The 17,988-nt window shown below is 40.6% G+C and overlaps 1 long non-coding RNA gene across 3 annotated transcripts in view; it reads right to left on the minus strand.

Moving 5' to 3' along the window:
* Window positions 1-17,988, minus strand: part of LOC114605911 (uncharacterized) — a 76,320-nt gene that overhangs the window by 13,880 nt on the left and 44,452 nt on the right. The window contains exons 3-6 of one of the 3 annotated variants that reach the window (XR_013394367.1): window positions 13,731-13,841; window positions 10,517-10,684; window positions 9,543-9,775; window positions 8,544-8,687 (exon numbers count right to left, since the gene is read on the minus strand). This is a non-coding gene — a long non-coding RNA (uncharacterized LOC114605911). Of the gene's footprint in view, window positions 1-7,011; window positions 8,688-9,542; window positions 9,776-10,516; window positions 10,685-13,730; window positions 13,842-17,988 lie in introns of those variants that run through there. The other 2 variants (XR_003708696.2, XR_003708695.2) reach the window with 2 other exon arrangements.

Genomic DNA, 17,988 nt, shown 5'->3' on the forward strand with positions numbered 1-17,988 from the left:
CTTTCTTGTAGAAGAGAGGTAACTGAAAGAAACAGAGAGCAATTGTTCATAGGCTTCATTTTATCACCTGCAGGGTGGGATATTTTCTAACCTCCTCAAAGGAATCTTAGATTTTGTTCTACCTTCCACCTATACCCAACAACTTAAAATGACTTCTGAGAGAAGGGTAGTGGCCCCATAAACACTGGAAAGAATATGGTTGCCAGAGCTGGCCGGCCCACCCATTAGAAGCAGCTGCCTCAGGCAGTGGAAGCACAGGAGCAGACGCCCCGCCTGCCTCAGTTTCTGATGTACAGCATTGTCGCTTGTCTTCCTTGCTCCTTGGGCTGAGAAGACAAGCAGCCAGACCTTGCAGAATGCTGCCCACTCTCACCAAGGAGGCATTCTGGCACACAGCATTGCTGCTCATCTTCCCCACCTCTGGGAAGGAGAAGATGAACGGCAAGACCTTGAGGAAGACCCTCCCTCTCACTGAGTTCAGCAAGAGGGTGGCATTCTGGCTGTGGCAGAAGTGGAAAGGTGGGTGGGATGTGGAAGTGGGTGTCTCTTGAAGATCTTTTTTATGCCAACAGACCTATGCAGTTTTTTGAAATAGCCAGTTATTTTGGTGGTTATTTTATATACCATTCCATATTTAATTTTATCTGTTTTATACCACATTAATATTTTACATGAGGTGGTGCTCAGAACAGGTGGACATGTCAATTTCTCTCTGTTTCTTTTTTCCATCAGTTTGTGAACTTTTATTTTAAAAAAGAAAAATTCTCATGAATATTCAGCAGCGTTTTAATGTTAATTTCTTCCAATATTATACACATTTTTGTATGCATTTTTGCCTAATAGACACATTTTTTTCAAAGCATTCCCTCCCATATAATGTATTTTGTCTTCCATATTTACAAATACAAGCATTGAATCTACACTTTAATTTCTGTGAATTTTGCGAAGTGCAAATTTCACATGACTCTGTTTCAGTTTGCATCTTGCTTTGGAAAGTGTGAATTAGGTAAGTTTGCCTTTAAATGCAAACTGAATTGAAGTTCTCCCCCACCCCTAACTTGTGCTCTAGGAACACTTTTATAAGTAACTAAAATCCTTCCCACATCTTTTCTCCTTCTTGCCATGGCGCTTGCCTGAAGCAGGTCACCCCATCAGGCTTCATGGCAGGACCAGCTCTGATTTTAAAACAAAACACAACTGAGCAAGCTATGAATAATTTCTCTATTCCTGATTACTCGCATCCTGAATCTTGCAGAAAGACAGATTGCAGATTAAAGAGATTGCCAGAAATGATTCAGCTTTAGCGGAGTCCTTTACGAAAAACCGAAGGAAACAAAACAAACTTTAAGTGAAATAACTTGCACAGTTTTCCTAGATTTGAGCGAAGGTTTGCTGAAAGAGATCACTAGGCACCTCCTGAGATAGGTCAAGCTCACAGTTTGAGGACCTGTGCTTCTAGGAGGTTCAAGCTGAGGGAATAAACTAGGAAGGTTTGTCTGAAGTGCAGAGACTCTTCACTTTGTGACTGAAATAGTAAAAATGGTCTTAGAAAGAGTTTGAAGATAACACAATCTTTTTCATATTTCTTACCCTATATGAATTGCTGGTGTGTGTGTGGTTGTAGAGAGGAAAGAAGTAACTAAAAAGACTACTTCTGCTTTCAAGCTGACCACATTGTAGTCCTACTTTTTGTTTCTCATAACACTGGCCAGAGAATCAACTTGTGACTCAGCTACATTAGTAAAAAACCCAACAGCGTTTTGAACACATTATAAACATGCAACACCAGATGGCGCTAGAGAGCAAAGAAAATTATTTGTTATTTTCCCTAGTGTTTTTTGTTCTTTTATTATAATGATTTAATTTCTGACTTATTTATAGTAGGTATTTTTTCCTGTGTGTAGATCCACCCTTGGTGTGTTTCACAAGTTTTGATTCTATGATAATCTGGCATACTAAGGGCCAAATCAGAAGCTGCATGCCAAGGCCCTGTGACTCCACAGTTCCCTAGGGAAAGGAATCACAACAGCATACTGGGTTTGGGCTTAAACAATTCGGCCTGCCATTCACCAGATCGCTTGCGTGCTCTGAGGTCTGTCTGCAACACCACCTACTGAGGAAGGTGAGCAGATTTGTTGTAAGTCCATGGCAGCACTTCCTAAAGAGCAGGAACTCTGAGACCAACTTCCCCTGTGTTTCCCAGACAGTGTTCCTGTAGCTCCTGCCAAAAATCCAATTTAATGTCTACTAACTGGTTGTAATTGAAAATAATCCAACAATTAAAAATGTCCCCCCCCCCAATATACTAAAATAAATATTAAGAAGCAAAGACTGCTGCTGCCAAACTATTTCTTTCCAAGATATATGTTGCATTAATATGTTAGACTGACATCTTAGTGAGCTGGAGATCATAAGGTCTGTTTTATGGTGCATTAAAACCTCATAATGACCATTTCAGAAAGACAGCATAATACATTATTCAAAGTTAAACGCTGTCTTGAACGATAAGACCAGCATGCCATCAACCAATAATAAACTGGAGGATTGAAATATCCCTTTCCATTTATCTGTGAGGTCATTTACACAGTCAGAGCAGGACCATAAATGATGTATCTTTTCCTATCTAGAAGAGAAAGTGCATTGTTATTTTACATCAGTAAAATAATTTTTAAAAAACGAAACTGCTGAGGGAAAGGCCATTATTATGCAGTTTAAACTTTCAGGCAAAGTACATTACCATGGATTTTATATAAACAGTAAATATATTTGTAGTACTTAGATTCCATATCAGTATATTTAACATACTGCAAGAAGCACTGCAGATGGACTCTATAATTGTGGTGCTTTCATCAGCTGTGTGATGTTTACCCATTGTACCCCATGAAGGTTGGGATGCGGGTGGCGCTGTGGGTTAAACCACAGAGCCTAGGACTTGCTGATCAGAAGGTTGGTGGTTCGAATCCCCGCGACGGGGTGAGCTCCCATTGCTCGGTCCCTGCTCCAGCCAACCTAGCAGTTCGAAAGCACATCAAAGTGCAAGTAGATAAATAGGTACCGCTCCGGTGGGAAGGTAAACAGCATTTCTGTGCGCTGCCCTGGTTCGCCAGACGCAGCTTAGTCATGCTGGCCACATGACCTGGAAGCTGTACGTCGGCTCCCTCGGCCAATAAAGTGAGATGAGTGCCGCAACCCCAGAGTTGGCCACGATGGGACCTTTACTCCACGAAGGATAGGAAAGTCACAAAACACTCCCATGAAACATCATACCAAAACAATTCAGATGTTTGGCAAGATGAACTATATAGTTTTGCTGCCGTTTCCTTAAACCAAACCTTACAAAGTTTTTAAGGTACTAAAAATAATGCCTATATAACTAGAGCATTTATGTGAAGAGCAAATCAGATCATATAATAGACGAGAGAAAGAAACACTGATCCTTGAAAACTATCACCCGTAAGCTAACAGGGGGAAAGGCTACATCACTGCTATGCATTACACAGAATATGTTGACCAAATCTGCAAAGGATTTCTGTAATAACAGGCCGCCTCTTAATTTCACTTGATCAACCAAGTTTTGATGTGAAACCAGACTTCAGCCCTGCAGCTTCTAAACCAAATCGACCAAACAAATTCCTACCTCATGTATACAGTTGGGAGAGATTACTGTGTGCATAGGTCAAAGGTGGGGAACTTGCGGCCCTCCAGATGTTGTTGAACTCCAACTCTCATCATCCCCGACTATTAGTTATGTTTTCTGGGGCTGATGGAAATTGGAAGCTTATGATCCAAATTCACTCCAGTTATGCCTAGACTTTTGTGTAGAGCCCCTCACAGCTTCTGCTGTACTTATGGAGTTTGTGGCAAAGGGCAGTGGATACAGATACGATCCTGCTTCTCATGCTATTCATTCAGTAAACTCAGCTTAAAAGGTGAAACCAGGGGACACGGGTGGCGCTGTGGGTTAAACCACAGAGCCTAGGGCTTGCTGATCAGAAGGTCAGCAGTTCGAATCCCTGCGATGGGGTGAGCTCCCGTGGCTCGGTCCCTGCTCCTGCCAACCTAGCAGTTCAAAAGCACATCAAAGTGCAAGTAGATAAATAGGTACCGCTCTGGCGGGAAGGTAAATGGTGTTTCCGTGCGCTGCTCTGGTTCACCAGAAGTGGCTTAGTCATGCTGGCCACATGACCCAGAAGCTGTACGCCAGCTCCCTCGGCCAATAAAGCGAGATGAGCGCCGCAACCCCAGAGTCGGCCACGACTGGACCTAATGGTCAGGGGTCTCTTTACCTTTTTATTGCTGTATCCTTTCTAAAACGGTGTGATGTGACTAAAGATAAACAGATTTACATTGGCTCAACACACATTCCTGCCTAGGGCACCTGTGCTCAGTCTCCTGACTAATCACATGGCAAACGTCTCCACACATTCACCACCATCTTGACATATACACACAGCATTTGAGGTTCGTGTCCCTGAACTTTGAGAGAATCAGCGTGCATTTGGAGAGTGACGGCTGTTCTTCCAGGTCTGGGAAGCCTACTAGAAAATGTGTTTCCCCTGAATATTCTGAAGTACCTGCATAGTGCTATGGACCACCCAAGCCTTACACTATGGCACCACTACTGTTCTTTGCTGTTTTGTGATTATGTCAGCCTATATTTAAATATTTCTGACCTGCACTGTTGTATATAATATCATAAGGTGGTATACAAACTAAAAACACGGTATCACAGTAAAAACAATATAAAATTTTCAACGCATCATCAGTAAAAGCTGGTTGGCAAAGAATATTGGGTTTGAAAGGCCTGCATGAATAGAAGTTTTTTGAAGACACCTTAAAAATGAGCGGGGCTGGCTTCTGCCGAACCTCTGTTGGTGAGGAGATCCACAGGGCAGGGCTGCCACACTAATGGCTTCACCAGCCAAATATTTGGGGCATGTGGGACCACCAAAAGGGCTCCATCAGAAGACCTCAGCTACTGAGGTGAAGCAGAAGGAATCAAGTACTTTGGGCCTAAAGTACTTTGGGCCCCCATTGTTTAGGGATTTGTGGGGCACCCACAAGACCAGGTGACCTGACTATGCAAGCAGGATTTCTATTGTTGGGGTTTCCTTACAGACAACCACATGCAATGCACAAATCAACATACCATTGCTCTGCATGTAGTAATGTGTGAATGGGGCTATTGTCACTGTTCTACTATCAGCACAGGTGTGTGTTCCATTGTCACAGTTGCACGCATCTTTAGCATTGAGGAGTCCAAGGCCTAACTTGACATATCCCTCTTTGAAGCCTGAGGCCCAGGAAATCTCTTTTGAATAATCTTAAATTATATAAATAGTCAAAGTCAAGAAGATGACATTTTATTGCTTGCATTCATTTTGATTACCCTGCCTCTGCTTTTGACAAATATTTTTGGAAAATAAATGAGCAAAGAATAATAGCAGGACTCCAGGGTGTAATTTTTAACTGATAACATTGAAAACAGTGTATTTCCATGGGATTAACAACTGGCTAGAATCAGTTAATCACCCTAGTCCATTAACCCCATCTGGTAATTAATCCCTAGTTTTCAGTCATCAGCACTCTAAACATTTGCCACACTTAACAAAAGCAGTGCTTCAGCTGGGATTTATTCTGGGTATATGGTTTCTTTATCCAAACTCGAATATATTAACATTGTCCTCGAATTCAGTGTATTTTACACATTTCATATCTTCAAGAACATACTTGAAAGGGAGTAAGCCCCATTGAACGTAGCGATCCTCACATCTAAGTAAAATGCATAGCGCTTTGCTGGGAAAGATATTCTTAGCACTTCTGAATTTATGGGTCTCTTTGCCCATCATCCACTTATCTACCACAGTCATTTACACGACTGAAGTCAATAAAATGATGCGGTGGTTTCAGAACACACTTATAGGGTGTTTGTGCTTTGTATATTCCGATAGACCTAATTATTTTCTACCTTTATTGTGTGGGAGACTGCCTCATTGTACATTCAAATCATTTCTTTCTATAACCTTCACCTTCATTGATTTTTCCCTCTGTATTCTGAATGTTGACTCTGAGATTAAAGCCATTTTTTCTTCAGCAGGACTCATTTAACAGTAGCTTTGCTATTATGAAGCAGAAATCATTTCGGATTGCACGTAGCAAGGGGGAGAGAGAGAGATTTCTACCCTAGCCAGTGGCAATCTGCCTTTTAAGTAAATAAACCTCTTTTAGAAGTAGTGCATCACAAATTGCTTTTATCACAAAGTTTAAAAGCATAATACAACGTATTGAAAAAGATATAAGGCAAGGCCTGGGATTCAAATAAAAAGATAATGTTACTAACAGTACATTTATGAGGGCTATCAAATATAACAAATTTGCAGAGTGAGATGCTCAGCAGCTTATTTTTTTCCCGTCTTTCCCAGATGTTACTTTAATCAAGTTGATACTTGAAATAGATGGAGCCTTATTATTATGTGAAGTAATTTTCCCTACAGATACAGTAACATAACTCAGCATTTTGAATGTGGAGCAGGTGAGATTATAAATCACTGATTGAATTTGCCATAAGAATCTAATAAGACTGAGCTCATTTTCCTTAACAATTTATGGTTCTGATTTGATTATGCAGTTTATTTGCCTGGCTTTATTACTGCATTAAACTTTCCCCCTTTTTTTCATAGTGCCTCATTCTCTATGATCAAGGCAAATTTGAAATACTTTCTGTGTGCACTGCTACTCACTTGAAGACACTCTGATCAGTCAGCAATATGGGCCTTCAAAATCTACCCAACTCAATGGGTGATGCCAGCAAGTTGAGGTGGCCTTAGAAAAGAACTCATATGTACTTCAGATTCACTCCATTGTGTCTTTAACACTACTAGCCATTGTAATTAATCTTGCAGTTTGGCTACAGAATGAACCCTAAAGATGCTACATTATTGTTTAATAGTGAATGTGGAAAATGTAAATGAATTGGGCCTATTCGTTTATTACTATTATTATTATTTATTTATTTATTTATTTATTTATTTAGAAAAAACTATAGATTGCTTAATCACAAACTCTCTAAGCAGTGTACATAACCAATAAACAATATGTTCTACCACTAGGTAAATGGCCATAGGACTGCAGTCTCAGTGAAGGAGGTTTTAATAAACAAAATAACTGTGCAAGACTCAGTCCCAGAGGGATGTCTCTACTGTGCTGGTGGCACATGTTGTGGGAATATATGAGACATTTTTGGAGGGAGTGGGGGGAATTTCATGAGATATCTTGGATTACTAGGCAGATCGTGGAGCTTGAGCCCAGATTAATGGTGTTAATGCTATTCACCAATTAGGATAAACATGTTTTTTTAAATAAAGATACTATAATGATAATTGCCTTGATGGCCATAGCTTGCTTAGAAGCTGCACTGTTGTAAGGACTCTAACAAAGGCTCTTTGGAGAAGAGATAGACTTGTGCATGGAATTTAATTTTATTGAACTCATCAAGAAATGTGACACACCCTGATGACTTCTGTACAACTCAGTATCCCTTCATGAATAATTGTCCCTCTGTTCCTAGAACTGGCCTTGTAGAGGCTTTATTTTGCTTGGACACGCCAGAACAAAAAGCACAAGAACATCTGTGACTTTAAGTTGCACTCAGTAATCTCTTTTGTTGTTACAATTTTTCAATGTTGTGCATTTGTAAAGCTTTAATAAACATATAGAAAACAAACACACTGCAGGCCAATGACAATGTATGTCATAGTGTACATTGCTTTCCCCCTAATGTTCAAATTGTCTTTTTCCTGCCCACTGCTCCTGCCTGCCAAAGTAAGCAGGATGGCAATTTCATTGTATAGTTATGCCATAGGGGAAAAAAAGATTTATACGATCTTGCTTTTCAGCAAGCTGGTGCCCTGTTTGTAAAGGAAAGACTGCCAGCCAGTTTCATGTCTGTTTGGAAGCACCCTGATAACTATATCCATGTGAAAGTGGCAGGAATGGAAAGTACTGACACTGTGGAAAAATATTTACTTAATGGGGGATGGCATGTATATGGAAGGCATATGAGTGAACCATAAAGTATGTTCAGAAAAAATAAAGTATTTGGATTAGAGATGTCTGGATAAGCAAGGTTTTTTCTGTTTATAATCTCATAGGGTGGGGAAGTAGATGGCTGGATGTTTCAGTCCTGTAGAAATCTGAAACATATGTTGTTTTCCTGTGTTAGCAGAATAACACAAATTAGTGGAGCCTGAGGAAGATAACAAGCAAGCCATGATCACTTCCCATTCAACTAAATGCAAAGTTATTTTGATCATTGACTTCAGTCCTCTGAAATTTCCCCTGACATGCCAACATTGCTTCCTGCCACTCACTTTAGGGGTTTTGCTTCTGGACTTTATACAGTTTATTTTCTGAAACCATAGAGGGAGAGAACAGATTATTTTTTAGGGAACTGGAGAAAGGGAGAGATGAGTGTAAAGGAAAATAAGGAGGAGGATATACAGTACAGCCAATTCACACAGTAATTTTTTCAGGGTAGAATATACCTCATAGAGCTCAGTTTCAGATGGGAAGCCGTTTGCCTGAAATCATCAGATCCACATTGAAACCTCCTAAGTTGCCATGTCATTTCCTCCCATTGGCTTCTTGGCTAAGCACATGTACCAAAGGTCTGGACCTGCTTTGATGTCCTATGTTGAAGAGAGTAAAATGGAAATGAATTGGAGTATGATGTCAGAAAGAGCTCTTCCGAGTGTATCATATTATTAATTATATGCTTTTTCTTTAAAAAAAACATTGTCTTTAGCTTGTTCATCCCTGCAACAATATGTGTGATGTGAGATCCACGGTAAACCACCAACGCCTCCCTCTTCAAATGCAGTTGGTCCTGTGCAAATGCTCAGGCTTCAAAAGACTGTTGCATGTTTTTTGCTCATAAAAAATCTTATCGAGAAACAAGTTTCATTCTAAAAACAAATGCTAATTGCAGATGGATTCTGCATTACCCTATAGTGCATCCATCTGGAAAGAGTTTTAAAAAACAGGTGTAGGCAGTCCTGGCAATGGATTGAGTATATCCACGCCTTCCCAACGGTGTTGTGGCCGGGCATAGACCAAGATCACAATCACCACTTCCTCCTTCATTCACCTGGGGCATGTGCAGGAAGGAAAAGGCATGGATAACCCTAGTCAAGGAGAGGATTTTCAAACATGCATCAAGTAACCGCACTCAGTTTTGTGGACAATGGGATCTAGAATCAATCTAGATTGAAAGCAGCATGTTGAGGATGGGCATGAATAATACTGGATCGAGAACTACATTTTTGTGTGTTTCAAATAGGTTAGTGTGGCCCAAGTGTCACACGATAGAGGGTCCTCCTCACAAATAAACGAGATGGCGAAATAGAAATAATTTGTCACGAGCAGAGGTTTATCACTTTGGGCCTCTCCCTGGAGAAGCAGTTAAGAATTGCAAATCCAACAAACATTCAGAGGAGATGCAACTTATATGTCAGATGTTTTATTTAACGTTATTTATTTCTTACATTTATACACCACCTTTCTTTCATGAGGAGGTTCTCAGGGCGGCATATATGGAGCTCCAGGCACCAGTCAGATCTGCTTAGTTTTTGCAAGGGCATCATATGGATGTGTGCCCAAAATACCACTCTGGGCTGGGCACTTCAGCATAAGCCTATGCATGTTTACTCAGAAGTAAATTCCTTTGTCTTCAAATGTTGCTTTCTTGCTTGGAATCCACAGACAAATGCAAATCTAACTACAAAGAAGAAAAGGAAAGCAATGGAGGGTCCCTCATGTCATCTGTAGACAATTGGGTATCATTTCTGGGTAATCACTGCAGCCATTCCTGGAGGGCCACAATATCGTAATCTTGAAAAATGAAACCACAATCAGACTGGATTACTTTTGTCCTAGTCTTGTTTTGTTTTTATATCATTAAGCACTAGAATTTGACATCAGGATTTTAATGCCAACTCAGACCTGGTTAATCTCTGCTTAGTTTATCCATATGTCTACCCAGCAGAAGGTCTTACATACTAATCTGAGTATCACATACACCACTGATTGACTACTCTTGATTTTGTTTGAATGCACAAAAGTGTGACTGTGCAAACCAATATAGGTCTAAGCAGGTGTTTTGTTCTAGTACAAATATACTAAGAAGTCTAGTGGCAGACAATGGTACTTGTCTTAAACATTTATGGCGCTTTGGAAACTCATTTCCTGGCCTAGTTTATTATTCTATACTTATAGGCTTGAAAACTGTGGGAGCAGCTGGTGTCCCAAAGTAAAGAACAGAGAAAAGATGAAATCTATCTATCTATCTATCTATCTATCTATCTATCTATCTAGTAAAAGGGTAAGGGACGTATGTCATAGATGCCTTGCCCAATCCAATATTAGACTTTTTTCATTTCCATTTAAATTGTGTAGTTCACATGATGTTAACCTCCAACAATACCAGTTTCAATGCTTTCCCCCTAAAACTTGGGTTTACCTGATACAGGGATATTCCAATACATTGGGATCCAAACCATTTCACATCGGGGTCGCAGTGGTTTAGGGTGGATCAGAAGTCACTGCCTGGGTGGGGTGTTGTGTACATGCCCTCACTCTTGCGGGATTATGGTGGGAGAGAAAGGTAAAGGATTCCTTTCCTCTAAGGCTAAAATGGAGTTGGAATGAAGAGAATTGGTCAAACTACTAATTTTACATGAATTTATAAAGCTAGGTATCTTTCCTGAGCTGTCAAGTTGAAAGGATACGTTTAGGCATAACTTTTTTAACACTGTAACAACTTTAAAGATGTCCCCCACATCATTTCCATAACACCATGCTCACCTCTTCCTCAGTGCTTTAATTTCATTTCTGAAATTTTATTCTCGTCCAAATCTGTTCTGGAATGCCAAGAGAACCTTCCAGAACAGCATGCATGGAGGAGAATGAGGAGATCATTCCATCGGGCAAGCAGAAATGTTGAATTTAATGCCTAATTTTTACATGGTTCCTGTTTAATTCTTCAACAGCCAGGTTCCCACATTACAAATCAATGCAAGCTAGCTATTCTCTGAATAAACGTTAAGGGTGTGCATTGGCTCTGAGAGGCAAACTGCACACACAGGCACACACACCCAAACACATTTAAAGAGCATTTGTTACTTTTTTATTTCTCCTTTAAAATTATTATATTCCACATATGAACTATAGCAACACAAATAAAACATAAGCCCAGGAAAGGTATTAGTGCTCCTGTGTATCTAACCCCATTTCACTGTTTATAGTTAGCCATTTAGTAGACAGGAATGCAAAAATCAGCATACATCCTTAGCTTCTTGAAGCCTTACAACATTTCTCCAGCAGTTCAGACTGTGGTGCATAGCTGTCAAGTGTCCCTTATTTGAAGGGACAGTCCCTTATTCCAGTGTCATGTCCCGCTGCTGTCCCTTATTGATGGATGTCCCTTAAATCTCCCTTAAATGATGTCCCTTAAATTTCAAAGGAAGCAGCTTCTCTCCCTCCCTCCCTGCTGGCCAGGGAGGAGGGAGGCTCCAACTGTGTTGCTTGGCTGTGTTGCTCACCCAATAAGAAGTCTAAGAACGATTGGGGGGTGGAGCTTGCATGCCTTGTGTGTGGCTAGTTAATGCAAGCTGAGGGGTTTTTTGAATGCTGGACGCCATTTTGTTGCACGTGCTGCTGCAAACTTTGCAGTGCAAAGCCAGGTCGGGGAGCCATTTTAAGTTGAGGCTGCATAGGCCTTGTGGTGCATGTGATTCAGATTCTATTCATTGAACCTCTGGCTACAAAGTTGGTTGGACAGTGTTCTCGAAGCTACCAGCATGAGTTTGACCAGACTGCAGGAGGACAGGAAGACTAGAGTGCCTGGAACAGGTGAGGCTGCAGGTCCCTTATTTTGGCTGTTGGTCCCTTATTTTCAAATCTGTAAATTGACAGCTATGCTGTGGTGTTTGTTTTTAATTCCGAAGGATTTGAAACACAACTTAAAATTCACCAAAGGTTGGATGATAAGGGATTAAGAAGACGCAACTGAACATTAGCCACTCCAATGCCCTTCACACAGCAGCCCTGTATCTTGACTCATTTGTTGTTGTTATTTATATGTATTGGTTGCTTCACTCATAAAATGACTCAATGTGACTTACAAACTTGTACAGCCCAGAATTTTCCTCAGAGATGTATGTTTGTTTGTCTTTGGCCTTATAAAGCAGATCTCTGCAGCTCTGTTTAAAAGGTCAATTTACGTACTACAGTTATTTTTAACAGTTTGCCGTCTGTATTTCCTGTTTCTCTATATGTGGTTTCTGAGGAGCTGAAAAATGCCACACCTCCCACTCTTGTATGTGCTGAAGGCAAACAAGCATATTGATCAGATGGAGAAAACAGAGTTCCTCTACATGTTTTAACTATTCACAGCAATTCATGATCAGGAAATCTGATAGGTGGGATTCTTCATCTTTCTGCGGCTTAATAAAATATGTCCATAGTCCAACAGAAGCATTACAGGTAAACTTCGTTACGCCTTTTGTTAAGGTGTAACCTCAAAAGAATCTTGCAGCCACCTAATAAGAAACCAAAGCAGTCTGTTCATTGTTCCCTTCATAACTGAAGGCACATATATAATTTTTTATTAAGTGATTAAAGCACCCTGCTTTCTTTTGGACCACTATTCTGGTTTCCTTGGCTAGGATTTTTGAAACTACCTTATTTTCTTACCTTTATGGCACCACATAAGAGGCTACTTGAAAGGCTTCCAACTGGAAAATACAAGCCTATTCAGCTATACTCACATATATTGCATTTCATAAAACGAATGTCAGCAGTAGGCACTGGAAGGTTTTCACATACAGTGCTTCCACTGATGTTTGACAACAAAGACAGGACTATTCATAGCTAATGTTTATATTTCAAGAACCCCGCAGGAAGCAGCTTGAAAGGTTTCTGCATGATGGTTGCTCTAAGTAAAACCTGTTTGTGGTGTTAGACCACCTGCAATATTCAGCTTAACCAAAGGGCAAGCTTAACATCACTGATTCGGCCAAATAACAGAACGACAGTAGCCATATTTGGCCTTCATTGTCTTCACACAATTCAAATCGTGACTTCAGTTGAATGAGGGACACAGTGAGACCATGTTCACTGGGCCCCACCCTTTCTGCCACTCCTTTTCACTCTTATTCACCCTCAGTGAGAGAATTTGATGGGGGGGACGGTTTCAAAGGAATGAGGCAACAGGTTCTACAGAAGACCCACATTATCTATGCTGTCTCTTCTCCATGTGGGATATTTAAGATTACTCCTTTCCACAGTCCCTTGGGAGGACCATAATTACATAAAGGCATTTACTGAATGAAAAGTGCATTGTGCATAGTGCATTGTGATCAACCTAATAAATAAATCCCATTTAAGGACCTCTGCAATCTAATTAACACAGTTAAGACACACAGAGAGACATTAGATAGTTGCTTGTTGGACAGCGTTTTCCTGCTGGATGGTATATGTTCAAAATGTTGATTGCAGAATCTGGAACTAGGATTTAATCCCTTTATTTATAAAATATCAGGATTAACTAATTACACTGAGTGACAGCTTTAATTATAGTACAGTGAAATAAGTATTTACGCTGTCAGTGTAGCTTTCCATGTTCCACCAGACTTACCCAATGCTCAGCTTGTCTGAATTCTGTCTACCCATACCTCTTAAATGGCAGTATTGAATCATCAACCAGACATCACAATGGAGGGAAAACTGGAATATCATTCGGAGTTTTGGCCAGTTCATTTTCTTCTGGATCTTGCCAACCTATTCTGAATAGAAGAGACAAATGGTCCAAAATCCAGAAAAATGGTAGCATGACTTATCTTCCAAGAAACATTTCCTTTGAATTAATGTTACAGAAAACATGTTGAAGGCACAAGACAAAAGTGCCCAAAGATGTCTTGTGCTGCTTTATCTTGCAGCGCAAAAATCAAATTGAAAAATTCGTCCAGAAAACATGTAATGCTTATGAGTTCAGTGATTCACATAACAGACATACCGTATTGGCCCAAATATAAGCTGCACCCAAATATAAGCTGCACCTTTAAAATTGGAGGGGGGGAGAAAAAAAGGGGGGAACCCAAATATAAGCCGCTCCATTCCTCGCTGCTCCTGGCTGCATACTTGGGGGGGGGGGAGCCACGCTGCGTTGCTGGCGGCCTTTCCCCTTCCTCGCTCTCTCCCTTCCTGGCCTTGGGGGAGAGGACAGGGGCAGGTGCTGCTTTGCTGTGTTCCTGGCTGCATACCACAAAGTCACAAATATAAGCCGCACTTTTAACATTTCATGGTCGGAATTTGGGGGGGAAGTGAGGCTTATATTCAGGCCAATACGGTAGTTTGTTGTGGATGTGTTGTTTTTTGGTGTGCAGGAACTTCATCATCTTCCTTCCTTTTTTCCTTCCTTTTTGCAGCCTTGCATTCAGGTTGGTCATATTTATGGTGCTCGTCAGTCCCAACCATATCAGTGAGATCCAAAGAGAAATGAAGCAGGCATATGAATTTTTGCTAGCGCACAAGAGAAAGCAAGTATCTGAAAACTTACAAGGAAATACTCTTCAATTTGGCAAATTGATTCAACCACTTTTTAGCCTCTTCCTCCCTTGCACCTCTTGTTTATTTATTTTAGTGTGGTATGAAAAAGTGGTCTAAAATTCATAGGATAGGATCTGACACTATTGATTTCAGGGGGTCTATTTTGCATAAGTCTGATGCCACCCACAGAAACAGAAATTTGAGCTGAACAGATGCATTAACAACCTACACAGCTGACCATTCTTCTATAAACATATGGAAATAAATTTATTTATAGGATAATGATGGGATGGGATGATAGGATAATAACCTTTTATTAGTGAATCTTGAAGCCATATTTATATGGAGGCAAATCTCTTTGATCTCAGTGAAATTTACATCAAGCAAACCTGATGAAAGTGGTGTGGAAACAAAACAATTTTCTTGTAATACACATTTAATATATCTCACCTATAGCTTAATATACCGGCATGATCTCTAGGTATTTATTGGATTATTTATGAATTCATTTCAAGACTAAAGTGAGAGAATGGTAAAAATGTCAGTAAAATGCATTCTAAATTTAAAAAGAGACAGTTTGGCTGTGGTAAAATTGAAGCTAAGAAACTGGACATAAAATAGGTTTCTGCCTAATTACCAAAGAGACCTTTGGATGAGAGGGCAAATCACTTTGATTTTTTCCATTTCCCAAACTGATGCTTCCTCATTCGCTTGCGCACTAATTCAGTGTCTCACAAGAACATGGTATCAAACTGATTTCCTCTCTTCTATGAACAAATTATATGGTGAAGGATCGGCAGTAATATTAAGACCAATCTAGACACGATGATGGAATAATGGGAATCCATCTCAATCTCTGAATCACAGCACCTGCCTGAAGAGGGGCACAATCATGATGGTGTGAGGAAAGACGGGATTGACTCTTCTACCTGGGTTATTTTGCCCAATGAAAATCTGCCTCCCTTCCCACCAGTTGGTTGCTATTTGTTTACATACGTCTTTCCTCCTGGAGCAAACAGCAGCTTGGGTGGGAGAGTGATTTTCACTGAGGCAAATGGAGGGAATGGTAACTCTCACACATCTCCCCTGCAGTCCATATCTAGCCTGGGCCTTTCTGCATCTGCTATCTGTTTTAAAGAGGCTGAGATATATTTCAGTTTGGCCCTGAGTGAGCTGGCAAATAAGATACAGACCAGGAGGGAAACCTAGATGGGTTGAAAGCAATGTGTAGGCCTGAGCAGAGCATAATTGTATGAAGACATGTAGATAAACCAAAAATGTTAATATCAAGGTCAAACTGAACATGAAGTCATCAAACAGAAAGCCCTCTGCCCTCGGCTGTGTGCACACCATGCATTTAAAGCATTCCTCGCCTCCACACAAAAATGAATCCTGGAAATGGTACTGTAGTTTGTTAAGTGTGCTTGGAATTGTAACTTGAGGGGCTAAACTACAGTTCCCATAATTCTCAGGATGGGGGGAAATGAGCTTTAAATGTACAGAATGCAAACAGCCCTAGAAAAAGGAGACATAGTTCATTTAGCTCTTTTTTCACCAACAGATAGCCTGCTATTCTATATTTATAAGAGTTTCATGCATGCACACTTCATTAAACATAATGGATCTCTCCATAGATCTCTAACAAGCACCATAGAATTGCATAGGCTTCTACAAAACAGTTCTTTTCATTCCTACCACTCTGCTAATTCAACACAGAGCCTCCAACAGTTCCCCCATTGTTAGTGGTCTAAATTAATGCTGCTTCCCTCACGGAAGCTTGAGATGTCCATGGTTAGAAATTAATATATGAAATTCCTATCCAGATATAGATTTCAATTTCAGCCAAGAGCCTGAAAGCAGTCAGCACAAAATGACTTCTATAACTAGAAAACCAAGCTGGCTTTTCCCATTAAAGTTAATGAAAGTGATTAAATTCATATTGCATTAGATTTCTCTGTGTGGTAGTTGTACATGGCTAGTGAATGCTGAAAATTAAGGCAATGCTCACTTGCTTCTCATAAATATTTCTAAATAGCACGGCAGCAAGAGAAGCCTAAGAGATGGCAATACTTAACTGTAACAATATGAAGAAGACTAGCAACACATTCAGCCAGAGTGATTTTCGCCTCAAAGGGAATTATAAAATTCCTAAAGAAGAATCGTTAGTAGAATGTTTCTTTACACAGAGGCTTTTGTAACTGTTGGGTACACTGAATTAACCACACAGAGGCAATGTTGCCCATTCAGACTAACAGCAAATCAGCATGGATGAGCAGAGATGGAGGACAGGGAAGCAAAACAATCGCAGAGCAAAAGTCTCACACTAGGAAGTTCCTCTTCTTTGGCTGTGTTACTTCCCCCACATCTGGCTTGGGGCTGTTGCCACCAGAAGTGGCAGCTGGAAGCTTCATTAGACAACCAGTACTTAAAGAACATCCTCTACTTTAACAATATGGATGCAAGCAACTGACTGAGATTTCCGGTCACATGTTTGCCATGTGTTTGCAAATATGCACCCTCCCCATCAGCCCTTAGTCTTCACTGCAAGGACACATGGCAGCCGTTCTGCACAGTTATTTCTTTGCAACATCTGGCGTGGCCTTTCATGTATTGTTCCCCGCTGTCATTTTGTGGCATGCTTTGGGCATTGTGTTCTTTTCATGGTGCATATGTGTTTCCTTCCAGCAGGAGGTCGGGAATAAGTCTTTGCACTAAGATGGGAGGCAGGCAGGGTTAGAGCAGCTTTGAAAGCATTGCCCGGCCATTTAGCCAAGTGACCCAGCAGATAACAGTACATAAGAGAAACTTTGGTAAGGTCAGACATTAGCAACTGTAAGCACAGCAGCATTCTTGTGGGATGTCTTGCGAAGACTTCAGGTGGGGCTGTGATGATCTGCCTGGATGCCGCTTAGCAAACTTAAGCTATCAACTGTTTTCTTCGTTTTCATATGCTTCATAGTTAAGTCTCCATCTCCTGAGCATCAACTGTCCGCCATTCTCTATTCAGGAAAAGCCTTTGTTCTGCCATGTCTTACATTTGCATTTCATTTACTTCAGGGATGGGGAACTTGTAGTTCTCCATATGCGATCAGGGACTACAACTCCCCCTGACCTTTGGGCCAGACTGACTGAGGTGGATGGGAGTGAAGTCCAACAATATCTGGACGTCCTTGGTCAACCCTTATTTTGTCTTTCTACCTTAACTCTATAACTGTTCACTATTATTGGCTTTTATGTTTGGAACAGCTTGGAAGGAGATAGTTTCAAAAGATAAATTCATTGGGGAATGCATGTTACTTTGCCCAAGGAAAGAAATACTGTTCTCATTTCATATGCAATGTGTTGTTCATTTAGATTGTGAGCCCTACAACTCAGTGACAGAGT

This window comes from Podarcis muralis, chromosome 10 (genome assembly GCF_964188315.1).
Source record: "Podarcis muralis chromosome 10, rPodMur119.hap1.1, whole genome shotgun sequence".
NCBI lineage: Eukaryota > Metazoa > Chordata > Lepidosauria > Squamata > Lacertidae > Podarcis > Podarcis muralis.